Consider the following 17,154-nt stretch of genomic DNA (forward strand, 5'->3'; position numbering starts at 1 on the left):
ACCTGGACTATGAGATTGGGGTAGTATTTGACATGGACCCATTCACTCATTATTCCTCCGCGCAGCTGGGGCCAAATGGACAAGTGAATCTTATTTCAGCTGTAAAGCTCTCCAAAGTTAAAAAAGTTGGAATCCAATTTTGGTGGTGTTGAGATTGAATTAAAAGAAACACGCTTTCCTCTGCTGAGATAATACAAAGTCATCAAAGTGATTATGTTTTGCGGATCCCCAATGCTAGGATGGGATGAACATATTAATACAATATTATATTTAATTTTTACGTTCGTTTAAAAGTGTAATAGCCTTGTTCTATTTTCTTTCTTTAATTTATAATTTTCTTACTCTGACACAACAATATTTCTGGGAAGTTACAGATTTAACAGTATTCTGAGGCTTCAGATGGATTTGACGATGAATCAAAACAGATCTCTATAGACGTTATCCGTTGTGGATAATTCGTTATTTTCCTAAACGTTCGTTATAGTCCTTAGTACGTTATATCTGTCTCACCGTGTTTCCACTGTGGTCAGACTCAAGGTCGGTACATTATCAAGGACAACGAGGTTCTCAAAGATATACATGTTTTGTTGACGAATACCGAAAATAATCTATACATTGCTGAACTGGAATATAATACCTATTATCCTATACACTCATTTCATTAGTTCGAAAGTATGCGACTCACATCACTGGCAAACTCTTCACTGATCTTTTAACATCTTATAAATAATCAAACTAAATGGTGTAAAACAGATTCCCATTATCTTAAGTTAAGGCTTTAATACATTAATAATTCGACTTTCATTTAAATGTTAAAAATGCGGGAGCATTTTAGTTTTACATTTTTTAAACAAGCTGTTTAAGGCACCCGTTTTCATGCTTTGACGACGGAAGTGGTTCACATAAAGGAAGAATGTTTGGCAGATGTATTCCATCAAGAGGTTCAAGAAGAAAGCTATTTTATTGTAAAAAAAAACACTCTCAAAGGCAGGATACAAAATATATACAAAAATAACATATTTTACATAGTAAGACTTACATAACTGCACACAATATATTCATTGGGATTGATAACACCGTGCTTTTAAAAGGCATTTAGAAGAGATACAAATAAGGAAGAGAATGTATGGATGTCAACTTCTTTATTATGAGGAACACAACGTTTCGGAGTATATGCTTACTCCTTCATCAGGTGAAGGTGATGCTTACTCCTTCATCAGGTGAAGGTGATGCTTACTCCTTCATCAGGTGAAGGTGATGCTTACTCCTTCATCAGGTGAAGGTGATGAAGGCGTAAGTATATACCCCGAAACGTCTTCCTCACAATACATGAATAAAGAACTTGACATCCATACATTCTCTTCCTTATTAATATCATAATTTATCAGAATAACTTGTCAACACTTGAAGTATTGACGGAGGCAGATTTTCTTGAGGACATTCATATGACAAATAATTTTAGAAACACTTTTGATAGTGAGTGAGTGAGTGAATATGGTTTTATGCCGCTTTTAGCAATATTCCAGCAATATCACGGCGGGGGACACCAGAAATGGGCTTCACACATTGTACCCATGTCGGGAATCGAACCCGGGTCTTCGGCGTGACGAGCGAACCCTTTAACCACTAGGCTACCCGACCGCCCCCTTTTGATAATGGCTTCGTTTAAGTATCCTTGCCGAAGAACTGACTTCGTCTTTTCCGTTGTGGAGACTAATTGTCCGCAGCAATAATTTTCTTTCAGAGCAGAAGAAAGTGGTTTTCATCTTCCACTTCATTTGTGTTGCAGAGATGATGGAAGCGTTGTTCAGCAGGGGTGATGCTGTGCCTGCCTCTTCCCGTTTGTAGATGTCTCCTGAGACGTAACCTTGTTAGATTTAATCTATGGTCACTGTATTTTATTGATTAAAATTTAAGGTTTCAATGTAAATTCATCCTTAATAAACCCATTAGTTTATGTTATGTAGCGAAACAAGGCAACAGCGTTTTCTACTTTTGTACATGTCTCTGGCTCTTCTACGAGGACTCTCGGTATGTAGTCATTGTTAACTTTATTAATTTTGGATATACATTTTGATTCAAACTCGATTACTTGACCAAAACTATACATTTGTGGACAATTGAGATATATTTGCCCAGATACGCACGTTTCGTTTAAATATTTTGCAATTCATTTTTGTATTACCCGCTGGCCCGGCCGGCCCAACCTTTCTTGACCCGACTGTTAGGCAATCCCTTTTGTTGGTATATATGGTGATAATAGACGTGGTGTTTGGTGGTGAGGCGTCATTAGACGAAAGTCTAATAAATGCTGTATTGTGGCCTATGAGAACGAAGGATAAGTGAGACGGGTGTGTATTTGCAACATCGAGTGGAGTCGGTGGACAATACAACCGGTCTGACGTAAAGCAAGGTGACTGGGAGCGGTGCAATACACACGATCATGTTCATCGGCCCCAGTCGTATAAGAAGCCACTCTCTGTCAACATAGGTATTCTATCAAGGACTTCAAAACGATTCAGAAATGTATTGAGCTCTCTGTTATGCCTCACTGACATGCTAAGTACTTGAACAGAAGTCGTAGTTCTGCTGTTGCTAAACTCCTTCTTTGATTACCGTCAGCCAGAACGCACAAAGAGTACTTTCACACATCTTTCTATTTGTTCATTTCATTCTGTGTTTTTCTTTAAAACACAAGTATGGCATCATCAGATGGTAGTGGTTGGTTTGGGATCACAGTTCAAGCCCGGTGGTTTACATGTACCAAATTACTGACATTTTTCTGCACTGCTGGAATTCCTACCCTCCACAAAGATGTCGTCTGCTGTTTGAAAGACAAGATGAAAGCAGACGTTTACGTAACGGGGCTAGCAGACGATACAGTTCGCAGGTGTTCGGTGTGCCAGTGTTTATGGCCCCCGACCTGTTTGAGGGCCTTTGACTGTCGTTTTATTACCACTTGCACTGTTCCCGAGCAGAAAACCGGCTCGTTTTTAGAAACAGAGTGTCACCGCTTGTCAGCTGGTTCATTCCGGAGAGTAACTTTTCCTGTCGTGTCGCATGTTTGGATGAATAGTACTTCCTTTGCCATAATCACAATGACACTACTTCCGCATTTATAACTACTCCTGTTGCCACTATTAACGATAGTTACTGCTGATACTGCATTTACTACTACTACTACTACTACTACTACTACTACTACTACTACTTACTACAATGACCGTATCGTGAAGATCCGGGGTAGAATAGGTCTTTCAGCTGAAAGGCGACAATGTTTGTTGTAAGACGATCGGGTGGTCAGTCTTGCTGACTTGGTTGATGCATGTTATCGTATCCCAATTGGATCGATGCTCATGATGTCAATCGAGGGGCGGTCGGGTAGCCTAGTGGTTAAAGGGTTCGCTCGTCACGCCGAAGACCCGGGTTCGAATCCCGACATGGGTACAATGTGTGAAGCCCATTTCTGGTGTCCCCCGTGATATTGCTGGAATATTGCTAAAGGCGGCGTAAAACCACACTCACTCACTCATGATGTCATTAATTGGATTCTCTGGTCCAGACTCTATTATTTACAGACCGCCGTCATATAGCTGGAATATTGCTGAGTGCGGCGTTAAACAACAAAAATTGTATATGTATGTTTCTTAGCGGTATGATAACACATTTATAGTTTCCCTCTGTCTTGTCTTGAAACATGGCCAGGGTGATATCACGTACTTAACCAACCACTTATAAATACACCACCCCGTGAAGATCCCGGTTAGAATAGGTCTTCAGCAACCCTTGCTTGTAAGAGGTGAGTAACGGGATCGGGTGGTCACACGTGCGGACTTGTTGATTGCATGTCATCGTATCCAGTTGCGTTCATCGATGCTCATGACGTGAATGAGTCCGTGAGTGAGTGAGTGAGTAAGTGAGCAACACCACAACATCAGACGTGAACCAATAACCGCTAAAATTACATTCCATAAGGAGCCACGTCAAAGCAAGAATATTATTTCGTACAGCGGACATATTGAATTTTCAAAATGCATTGTTACCCCGTCTCTGAATAGGTCAATACTTGACTGTGTACAACCGAAAGTGTTTTATTATCGCAATAACCTGTTTAATACCTTCTTATAACCAAAGCCTGAAAATACAGGTTTTACAGACACACAAGAAACGTCAATACGGGTCTGGCTTTATTCAGATGTACGAAGATGAAAGCCAATAGTCACTTGCTCTGTTGTTCAACAGGAGACGAGTGGCTTACAATGACATCCCGGGAACAACACATACAATACCATGCACCCGATGGTATGGTTTCAGTGAGGTATTTCGCTCATAACATTGTTATTGAACACACTTTCACAAACCCTGCTCAACAAAATCATCTCTAATATTGCAAAACGCGCACACAAAGCCATACCAAATCATATACACATACTAGTCAATAGAAGTTAAGGATCAACCGATTTTTTCATATTTCTTTAGTTAATCTGTCACGTCATGACAGATTATTTATAGTAATATAAAAGAAACCTGTCATGCCATGACAGATTGTCTTTCGTAATATGAAAGAATTGGTGCTCCTTAACGTCTTTTGAGTAGTATACATGAGTATGTTGTCTATATTTTTTCAGAATATTACCATCCAGTTTGTGAGCCAGCCCGAGCGATGAGCCACTCGTCACAAATGTCTTGTCACAAGTGGGGACGGTTCTCACAGGATATGTAGCTAGAAGCACTCGTTCCTCTTTTTCTCCTACTTCATGAATAACCTTTACGCATATTATGCATGTATGTGAAAGCACTGAAATACCTCGCATAGTTGTGATACGTAACCCATGTTACGGTCGTCGTAACACACACGTGGCCGGACAGTGAGTGACAGCAGGGTGGTTGGCCCTTTGGATGCGTCGGTTCTTGATGTCAGATCCGCTGGTCGTAGGTTCGAATCCTAGATTCATCACGATTCAGTCAGCATCAAGTCGTGCTTGTTGCGGTTCATCAATTTTGGATGCCTATAACCTATATCACGAAATCGGATTCAGCGTACAAGTAGCAATGTTGAATGACTCTTCACATTACTTTTAGTGTGCGGATGAATAGCGAAATATCGGCCATATCGAATAGGCTGAGTCTTCACGTTACTGTGCGGGTGAATAGCGAAATATCGGCCATATCGAATAGGCTGAGTCTTCGCGTTACTGTGCTTGTGAATAGCGAAATATCGGCCATATCGAATAGGCTGAGTCTTCACGTTACTGTGCGGGTGAATAGCGAAATATCGGTCATATCGAATAGACTGAGTCTTCACGTTACTGTGCGGGTGAATAGCGAAATATCGGCCATATCGAATAGACTGAGTCTACACGTTACTGTGCGGGTGAATAGCGAAATATCGGTCATATCGAATAGACTGAGTCTTCACGTTACTGTGCGGGTGAATAGCGAAATATCGGTCATATCGAATAGACTGAGTCTTCACGTTACTGTGCTTGTGAATAGCGAAATATCGGTCATATCGCATAGGCTGACTCTTCACGTTACTGTGCTTGTGAATTATCGGCCATGTCGAATGGACTGAGTGTTCACGTTATTCTGCATGTGAAATAAGGAACTAACGATCATATCGAATAGGCTGACTCTTCACGTTACTGTGCTTGTGAATAGCGAAATATCGGCCATATCGAATAGGCTGACTCTTCACGTTACTGTGCGTGTGAATAGCGAAATATCGGTCATATCGAATAGATTGAGTCTTCACGTTATTCTGCATGTGAAATAACGAACTAACGTCTACAGTCCATTTCAGCTCGTTATGACCATAGTTAACTAAGATAATAAAAGAATAAGGTAAGACAATATTTGGTGCAGTGAGTGGGTTTAACGCCTCAGTCAATATTATTCCAGCTATCTCACAGCAAACGGTAACTAATTGCCTGCAGTCAAACCAGTGGTGGAAAGCATGAACACCGACCCAGGCCGTCGGGAAAGCATGGTGGACCACATGCTGAACCCGTCCCATCCTTATATCAGTCGGCTAAACGCCGAGGATGGGTACAGGGGACGTAGTGCGCCCCTTGGTGCAGTTGTATTAGTAATAGTGTTGTTGATCGTAGTAGTGTGTTTTGTTTATTTGTTGTTTAACGCCACACTCAACAATATCTCAGCTACATGACGCCGGTATGTAAATAAGCAAATCTGGACCAGTCAGTCCAGTGATTAACATCATGAGAATTGATCTACGCACTACGTTGAAATGCGTCAGTCGTGTCTGACCACCCGATCCCGTTACTCGACAAGCAAGGGTTGCTGAAGAACAACTGTATCTTCACGTTGATATTAGTGATAAGTTTCACTTTTCATTCTCATCATCATTACCTTCGTCGTCGTCATCATCATCATCGTCATCATCATTACTATCGTCATCTGTCAGTATATTTTCGATTTCCTCCCCAATCCCGAGAACCCCAGCCCACCCCCACCCCCACCCCCACCCCTCGCATTCATACCACAAGGTGCGACCCACGTGTTGTATATAAGTACTGGCACGATCTGAGAAGCCTTCAAATTTGCGATCCCAACGATGGTAATTAGCGAATTAGCGTTCACCTCTCTATGTGCCAGAACGGAGGGGTGTGACCCATCCTTAATCGCTTCCCCAAAGTCACTGCAGAATTAATTAAGGGGAGGGGCATAGATCCGTTTACCTGGATCAGAAGCAGCCACAGTCTCGTTAATTTCACATTCCTGCAAAATATTCACACATATGTCAAGACTGGATAGGTTCAGGGAAGCGTTATTTCAAATGTATTTCAGTTTTGCTCGTCGATTTCAGTAAATAAATGAGCTCCTGCCTCCCGAATGCTGTCGACAAAAGAGGGCAATAGTAACGGTTGTCTGCTTAGTTTGTAAGGCTTCGTTTTATTATCAACGCAGGAACAACTGTTTTGTGAATGTGGAATTCTGGACTGACAATTCAGATTTGTCTTTGGGTTGAATTTAAACGGTAGAATGCATGTGGTTAATTACTTGGGATCACACTTCTGTATATATGTTCACATACGTGTTAAAGAATTTGATATTTTAGTAAAATGGGGTATGAGAAACCCTTGTATATATTATCAAAATAGTGATACCTCTAATATTAATGTGTGTACTACATTTATTTTGTTACACAGTATATTATGCATATAATCAATGAGTTATCGCCAGAGACCGCCTCCATGGTGTGGTGGATAAAGCATCTCATTTATAGTAGAGCGTCAGCCTGGAGAGTGGAAGGTAAGGTGTTCCATCCTCAGCTGCGTCATGCCAGAAGATGTTAAAAGAATGTACTTGTTGTTACCCTGCCTGGAGCTCGGCATTAAGGGGATAAAACAAGGACTGGTCGGCTTGGAGTCAGTATGCTGTGTCTGAGTGGGGTATCTATGCTAAATGGCATGGTATCTCAGTGGACTAGCGCTATTTAACGGACATTGGTCTGGACTAGTAAACACACACACACACACACACACACACACACACACACACACACACACACACACACACACACACTCACTCACTCACTCACTCACACACACTCACACACAAACACACACACACAAACATATTCACACACGCAGACAAACATTCACGTCGCTATTTAACTGCAATAATCTTGAACGCGACGTTGAGACCCATTTCACCTCACCTCATTTATCACCAGACTTATATCAACCGGTTGAAAAAAATACCCCGACTAATAACATTAACCCAGACGAGAAATGCATGTGTATACCATTATCTGCTTGTAGGTTTTATTAACGACATCAATCAGTGTACATTTTGCGGTGGTGTTGCGTCGACGCAGACCGTTATGGTAATCCCCGCGAGAATAATTACTGTGCGCGTATTGATACACATCTATCACACGCACCTGTATGGAAATGTAATGACGCGTTGGAAATAGTACTGAATGTGTCCAGTCAGCGATTATTTTGTAAATGAAAAGGTGTGAGTATTGTTTTACGCCGCTTTTAGCAATATTCCAGCAATATCACGGCGGGGGACACCAGAAATGGGCTTCACACATTGTACCCATATCAGGAATAGAACCCGGGTCTTCGGCGTGACGAGCGAACGCTTTAACCACTAGGCTACCCGACCGCCCCTCGATTGACATCATGAGCATCGATCCAATTGAGATACGATAACATGCATCAACCAAGTCAGTAAGACTGACCACCCGACCCTGTTAGTCGTCTTCCGACAAACATTGTCGTCTTTACCTTGAAAGACCTATTCTACCCCGGATCTTCACGGGTAGTAGCAGTAGTAGTAGTAGTAGTAGTAGTAGGAGGAGGAGTAGTAGTAGTAGTACCTGTAGTAGTAAATGCAGTATCAGCAGTAACTATCGTTAATAGTGGCAACAGGAGTAGTTATAAATGCGGAAGTAGTGTCATTGTGATTATGGCAAAGGAAGTACTATTCATCCAAACATGCGACACGACAGGAAAAGTTACTCTCCGGAATGAATCAGCTGACAAGCGATGACACTCTGTTTCTAAAAACGAGCCGGTTTTCTGCTCGGGAACAGTGCAAGTGGTAATAAAGCGACAGTCAAAGCCCCTCAAACAGGTCGGGGGCCATAAACCCGGGTTTCGGCGTGACGAACGAACGCTTTAACCACTAGGCTACCCGTACCGCCCCTGTATCACCGTAGCAGTTTATGATATCCGAAATAACATAGAGACATATCTCAGACTGGCCCAGGCAGAAATTTCCTACTACTTGTCATTTTATGTCCCGAAAACAGTCATCAGAGCCTTAGACCTGTTGTTAGACTGTGATCTTGAAAGAACTTTCTTACAAATAAATAGGGTCACGATTGGCCCGGTTGTCTGAGACAGATTTGCGCCTCTTAGGCGTAACGGATACCTATGATCGTGGGTTCGAATCCCAGTTTCCCCGATTCTGGTCCTAGGTTTGTCAGCACCATACCCGTGCTCGTTGGATTCACCAAAGTGGTAAAAGTCTGAGACCTGTATCACTTCGGGCTTTTCTCCTGTCACGCTGTGATATAACTCAAATCGGCTTTTCACCAAACTCACTCACTCTTACAAATAAATGGTTTAACTTTTTAAAATAAAGTTTCAGCACAAACAACGGTTTGATGAGACAGAACTCAGTCGCTGTCTCGGATATCCGTGAGGGCCATTGTCGCAGCTGAAGTAGCGCTCTCTCCAGTTCCGGTTTGAAAATCCCCGGATGCCTTCTCCCAAGAAAACTGACAAGTCTTCCGGTTGACAGCTAATCACGTGTCACACGCAGCTGACATGCGCAGTGTGACAGGTACACCGGCCTCTGTTAACGGACATTGTAACTGGCCCATCAAGAAGTGCCATAGATAGCAGTTATATGATTAATAGCATTGTTAACAAGAAATGAAGGATAGCTCAGTCTTACTCATCACCGCTGCAATCGGGCTCTTTCCAACGAAGATTTCAAACAGCGTCATACGACTCCTCCTCAAAAGCTGTTTGATCAAAGTTACCACAAGCCATGCCTTAGTTGAGATTTCAAAACGTTTTATGGCAGTCAAGGGAGGACATTTCCAACTTTGACGCATCAGTAGATGCAATTTCTTATTTTAACTGGTACCATCCGTTCATCTGGTTTTGTTTAGGTGAACAATTGCCTTTCCTTTGCATGTGTTTGCTGACTTTGGCGATGCTCACCTTTTTGCGAACACCTTGTATCATCACTATTTGGTAGTGATTCAAAGACACGTGTATATATACACTTATGGTCAATTGCGCACATTGGACTCTGCTTTCTTCTGTTTACGGAAGGTTTCGTCACCAATATACATGTATATGATTATGGCAAGGGTTTTGTCGCTTTTATTTATTTATTTTTATTATTTATGTATCATGGAAAGGGTTTAGTTGCTCATATATTATTTGTTATATGGGTATCTCTGATAGCCAATTGCTTCCTGGATCTTCATTCGCATAACCGACGACTGCTATTAATTAACATGAATTAAGCACAAAAACATGAGGAAATGACACCGTCCGCGTCATACGGGGTCTAGAGCTGTGGCGTACGTGACACAACCGGAAGTCATTTTATACATGTCTTATTACCAGGTAGCGTCTTCGTTGTTTGCCGACATTATGTAATTGTACTGATTGGCTGTCTGTTGTTACAAGCTGGGTTCACGTGCACTCGTTAAAGCGGTCAGACTACATAAACCTATTTCCGGGTGTTTACTCAACCTGGGGTGTGGGTGGATTATCATAGTGATTACAGCATGTGTTATTTATATGATTTGTAATATGGTGAGGTGAAATCAACGTTGCGTTCAAGATTATTGTACGATAATGTGTGTGTGTGTGTGTGTGTGTGTGTGTGTGTGTGTGTGCGTGCGTGCGGGCGGGCGCGTTTGTATTTGTGTGTGTAAGTGTCTGCGTGTGCGCGCGCGTGTGTGCGTTTGTGTGGATGGGTGCGTGCGCACTTGCGCGCGTGCGTGCGTGCGTGTGGTTACTTGTGTTATTCTAGTTTGAACTTATGGCGGTTAACGCTAACCCACTGAGGGGCGGTCGGGTAGCCTAGTGGTTAAAGTGATCGCTCGTCACGCCGAAGACCCGGGTTCGATTCCCGACATGGGTACAATGTGTGAAGCCCATTTCTGGTGTCCCCCGCCGCGATATTGCTGGAATATTGCTAAAAGCGGCGTAAAACCATACTCACTCACTAACTCACTCACTCACTCACTCACTCACTCACTGTGGGCTTCACACATTGTACCCATGTCGGGAATCGAACCCGGGTCTTCGGCGTGACGAGCGAACGCTTTAACCACCAGGCTACCCGACCGCCCCGGCTATAATCGAAACCAACAAGAAATGGTTATATGATACGGGTATCAGTTTGCTGTGTTTCGAGGGTTGTTTTCAGCATATAGCAACGTTTTCATAACAATTGTAATTTTTTTGTCAACTCCAATTGTCATGTGTATAGTTCCTTTTGCACGACCGTTTATTCGTGATATAGATTGAATAGTATGACTGCGGCGGAAAACAACAAACATTCGGCTCTTCAACCACGCGTTAGTAACGTTTACGCAATATCTGCACCATGTTAATGTTTGATTCATAAAATTTGGACGTCATCCAATCAACATTTTCGAGTCAAAATGAAAACGGGCCATTTTTTACAGGATAGATTATGACTTTATATATTTTCAAAGGTGGATCTCATTCCTGAAATAAATACCCCCACCCCTGTAAGGATAATGCCACAGCCTTTTTGTTGATAATCAGAGCCCACCATCGGTCCCGTTCCGCGAAACATGCTAAACCGTTTCTTGTGTCAGATCGCGCTAATCCGTCTGATCGTGAATTACTTTCTGATATCGTTCCAGTCTGTCTTTGATATCACCGTTTCTAACAGGCCATACCTCACCTGGCCACGCGGTATTCTTTGTTCTTTGTAAGTTTGCCAATCAGAGATCAAAGAAGGTAACAATGGTCCTAATTATCGGTAGATATGTTACCTACACAAGGGGATACTGCAGTACAGCCTCCCAGCAAAGTATAATAAACAACTCGGGAAGAATATACGCCAGTCAAAGGTCACAGATTTCTCTGGAGTTTTTAGGAGCTATCTTTAACCGATAAACTCCAGATATAAAGTCTTTGGTCTCTTGTGACAATCGCAGAGCAGAGAGTAGCGGGTACGTGTTAATTTCTTTATCAGACGTCCCGACATGCAAGGTAGCGAGCGTGGCACGGCGTACGCTTAACAACCAGGAGCCTACAGTCATCCGTTGAATTCATTAATCTGGACACAGCAATGAAGTATTGTGGGAACAGTCCGCTCCCATATTTACCAGGCAAATTAGAGATTACCTGAGTCAAAACACGACAGCGTAGATCCAGGGATTGTTGAGTTGGACTCAGATGAGTTGGGTTCTGTTGTATGGACATTGGACTCCCGGCGGGACGGTCTCGCATGCGTCAGTTCCCCCGATGGCAGTTTTATTGATCTTTGCACAAAAATACGTCAATTAGTTCTTTAATGCTACTTGAGGAACTGAATATTGGTTTTTATAGGGGAGAAAAACAGCACGCGAGGAAAAAGTCAATTGGGTGAATGTTTTACATTGTAAAAGATTTTACAATACGTCTTTCAGTGTAAGGAGAATCTATGTACCACGGTGCATAAATCACATTTTACTCCAGGTGATTATGAGAGTAATAGTGCCATCAAAATGATAACTCTCAAAACATCTATTGTAATAAGTGTTTAGACTTAAACGTGCCCTTAGGCCACATATCTGAATTTGGTTGGAAGATATAAAATATAAATGAATCAATTTTGTATATAATTATTGTTGTTCGTTTCTACCGTCATCCCGTCTGTCTGTTAATCCGTTACATTGTACTGCCCATATGACTGGCGGCGTTGTACTGATTCCAAAGGGGAAAATCACCCACAAGCACCAAAACAAAATACAGACGGGGCCCAGTCTAAATGAACTGCTTTCTGAACCACGGGATCGGCCATTTTATTTCCTGCAAATGACCTTTTGCAAACCGCAAAAATGACCCCCCCCCGAAAAAAAGATTAAAAAATATATATATAAAATAATAATATTTTTTATATTATTATTATAAATAAATAAATAAAATAAATAAAATAAATAAAATAAATAAAATAAATAAATAAATATAAACACAAATACAACAAATAAAAACAACAACATCAAAACAAACAAGCAAACAAAAAAGTAAAAGTGGACATATACTTATAAGCATAGGAATATAGTGAAATAAATATATTATTGTTGTAAAAAGGATGCAAGAAATGTATATCATTTTGCAATACAAAACCCCTACCTGTATTGCTTAAAACGCTACGTATGAATTACGTCGATTAAGCAAACATAGCTTATCTCCACAGATCACAGAAAAGTAGTCCGGCCCGGGAACTTGCAGACACTCACTCCAGCTATAGTGGAGCAGTTATTAATTGAATAGATTAGTGCTACTCTAATGCTATGTTTATCATTGCCAGGACATGCGGCTACTCATAGTAGCGTCGTACAGACTTAAAGGACCACGACAATACAAGGCAATCACGCCATTACCTAGTACACGGATACGGCATCTAACTAAATGCACTTTCCTTGTTAACCCGAGCGAGAGGGTCACACCAAGAATGTGAAGTATATACTAATGTGTAAACGAAGACTTGGTGCATGGGTATGAGATTACTATGACGTTACTTGGCTGATGAGGAATTCATCACCAGGAGACTGATTGGTGAGGGAACGTCTGTTGGCTTTCTGAACGAGGGTCATGATTGCTGTATAGTGGGTGACCTTTTGAAAGACGTGTTTATGAATCTTAAAAAGTGAAATGTTTGTTGAGCAAGCTGGATAAGGAAGATGTAATGACGGGACGGTGTCCAGAACGTCTGTCTTGGTTTGAAAAATGAGTCGGGGTGTTACATCAAGTTTAAGAGGTCAATATGCTCACCGCCAAGAGAAACACGAAGCATAGTTTGTTTGTTTTTTTAACGCCGCAATCAGCAATAGTCCAGCTATATGACGACGGTCTGTAAATAATCGAGTCTGGACCAGACAATCCAGTGATTGACATCATGAGCATCGATCCACGCAATAGGAATACAATGACATGCATCAACTAAGTCAGCGAGCCTGGCCACCCGATCCCGTTAGTCGCCTCTTACGACAAGTGAGTGAATGAATATTGCTTAACGCCGCATCAGCAATTTTGCAGCTATTCGCGGCGATCTTACGACAAGAAACATATATATATGTATGTACATTAGGAAGTAATGTTTCCAATGTGTACCACTTAATGACAAAACTAACAATAAGTTAAGTGTTACCACAGTGTCTTTATTCTTATTACGATATGCAGCACGTGATTTCCAAACTTTACACGCTAATCCTGCATGAACCAAATGGTGCATCTTGATTCATAGATCTATGGCATGACATGTGATGCGTTCATTGACATTGGTTCACACACCATAACAGAATGTTCGTTTGTGTATCGAACCAAATATGTATGGTATTCGCTTTCTGTGGCGGTGAGTGTAGTTTGTACTGATGTGTGATGCAGCAATACCGGAGACGTCTACAGGAAGTAGTAGAAGTGGTGGTGGTGGGGTAGACGTGTATACGACGTAGTAGAAGTAGTGGTGATGCGGTAGACGTCTATTGGTCGTAGTAGTGATGATGGGTAGACGTCTATAGGACGTAGTAGAAGTAGTGGTGATGCGGTAGACGTCTATTGGTCGTAGTAGTGATGATGGGTAGACGTCTATAGGACGTAGTAGAAGTAGTGGTGAGGGGTTAGACGTCAATAGGATGTAGTAGTGATAATAAGGTAGACGTCTGCAGGACGTAGTAGAAGTAGTGATGATGGGGTAGACGTCTACAGGACGTAGTAGAAGTAGTGATGATGGGTTAGACGTCTACAGGACGTAGTAGAAGTAGTGATAATGGGGTAGACGTCTACAGGACGTAGCAGAAGTAGTGGTGATGGGTTAGACGTCAATAGGACGTAGTAGAAGTAGTGATGATGGGTTAGACGTCTACAGGACGTAGTAGAAATAGTGGTGATGAGGTAGACGTCTATAGGACGTAGTAGAAGTAGTGGTGATGAGGTAGACGTCTATAGGACGTAGTAGAAGTAGTGGTGATGAGGTAGACGTCTATAGGACGTAGTAGAAGGAGCCATTTTTGGTCATCTCTTACAACAGTGCCATGTAAAACCTGGGCAAACCATTCAGATTGTGGCTAGGGGAACTGTATAGACCAGCGTTGTGTTCTGGATGACGTTAATAGACCGTTACCAAGGTGCCCAAGAAGGATATCGTCATCCACACACCTTGGGGGGTGTTTTATAAAGGCTTTGTGTTCAGTTTGAATCGTGTCCAATCGCAGGGAGGCAGATGTAACAGCAAGCTGGCACAAGGTGACTGAGGACAGTGCACGGCACACGTGGTCAGTGGTGTGGTATCTGGGGGACATTTCACATACACTGATTATGCTTATGGTGTCTGCATGTTGTTTATACACTACTCAACTTTTGATAAAGATATTGTTTATAATATGAAAATTATTGGCCCATACCTTTGCAAAATGTGAGTGGAGTAGAATAACACGTATATTTATTAGAGACAAATGCAATTTCAAAAATTGACCGGTGTGCACACTATGTAAATCTGCGTATTTACGCAAAGTGGGAACACCGGTTTTTTGCTTAAACCTCCATAAACGCAAAACTATATTGAAGTCAAATATTATAAATAAATAATCATTATAAAAAAACAAGTTAACAATAATAACTTCACAGACTTCACACACACAAAACTGTTGACAGCGAAACGAAATCAGCGCATCGTTCAGTCGAGCCATGCGTACTCTCTTACCAACTCAATAGTCTGTAGAGGGTGCGGCCTAATGCTTATTTAGCTTTTAGGAATTATCAGATAGTAAAGAATAACTTACGATTTATTATTACGCGTTGAATGTGTATACAATAAAAATATAGGCCTCTGTCTTCATTGATACTATAGCTTCTTAAATGTCATTTATAGACATATTAGTGAGTGAGTGAGTATGGTTTTACGCCGCTTTTAGCAATATTCCAGCAATATCACGGCGGGGGACACCAGAAATGGGCTTCACACATTGTACCCATGTCGGGAATCGAACCCGGGTCTTCGGCGTGGCGAGCGAACTCTTTAACCACTGAGCTACCCGACCGCCCCTATAGACATATCAACATTGATTACTATTACTAGTTTACGAAATTAATAAGAACTATAGTCATTTCAGCCATCGTTTAAAATAATTCTTCCAAACAATGACCACAGATGACACGACTCCAGCTGACCCTTTCGGGCTTAATATATAATTACAACGTATGTGGTAAATGTATTTCAGTTGTCTGTAGAGGGTGCGGCCTAATGCTTATTTAGCTTTTAGGAATTATCAGATAGTAAAGAATAACTTACGATTTACTATGAATGTGTATACAATAAAAATATAGGCCTCTGTCTTCATTGATACTATAGCTTCTTAAATGTCACTTATAGATATATTAGTGAGTGAGTATGGTTTTACGCCGCTTTTAGCAATATTCCAGCAATATCACTTAATATATAATTACTACGTATGTGGTAAATGTATTTTAAATAATATATTTGTTCATTTGTTTGTTTCTTTGTTTAACGCCGCAATCAGCAATAATCCTGCTACTTGACGGTGGTTTGTAAATAATCGAGTCTGGACCAGACAATCCAGTGATTGACATCATGAGCATCGATCCACGCAATTGGGATCGATGACATGCATTTGTCAAGTCAGAGAGCCTGACCACCCGATCCCGTTAGTCGCCTCTTACGACAGTCATAGTAGGGCATGTTCAACAAAGTGAAACTATCAATATGTGATTACATTGCTGAGAAACATACACTGTATCATAAAACATAAATGTTTGCCTTAGCGTATGTTCCTTATTTACTTTCCGTCAGTATATATCCCTGTCGCAAGTCACCGAAGTAATTATTTGAACATAACATATTGATGAGAAGTCTTTTAAATGCACTATATCCATTGAGTTCATTTTTAATTATGTAACTGTATCACGTCCGAAACCCAAGACACATTATTGTTCAGTGTTAACAACGTATCAAATGATTTAAAACAGTTAACAGAAGATAAAATTGCCATTATTTCATAACAAATTGAAATTGATGTAACGTAACTAAAATGGTTGAGTATATACAACCAAATTGTATTTCCCTAGCCATGTCGAATGACATAAAGAAATTCTATGAAAAAAAGGAGAGAAAAAACGTTTCCTAAGCTCTATTAACAAACAATAAATCTAAATTCGCAGCAGGTGGGGCAATAAGACATCCAAATACTTCGAATTGTATCATGGATTAAAGATACATGTTTACCAATGCATTTATCACTGTATTCAAACAACGCATTCTTGTGAAGTGTAATTTATGTGGACGGGTTGACAACGCGTATTATTGTTATGACGTAATATGCCAAACACTGACTGACGACAATACTCCGCCATCTTGTTATCCTCGGGGTACTCGGGGCACTTCGCCTGATTG

Source organism: Haliotis cracherodii, unplaced genomic scaffold (assembly GCF_022045235.1).
Source record: "Haliotis cracherodii isolate W230 unplaced genomic scaffold, xgHalCrac1.p SCAF_9, whole genome shotgun sequence".
Taxonomy (NCBI): domain Eukaryota; kingdom Metazoa; phylum Mollusca; class Gastropoda; order Lepetellida; family Haliotidae; genus Haliotis; species Haliotis cracherodii.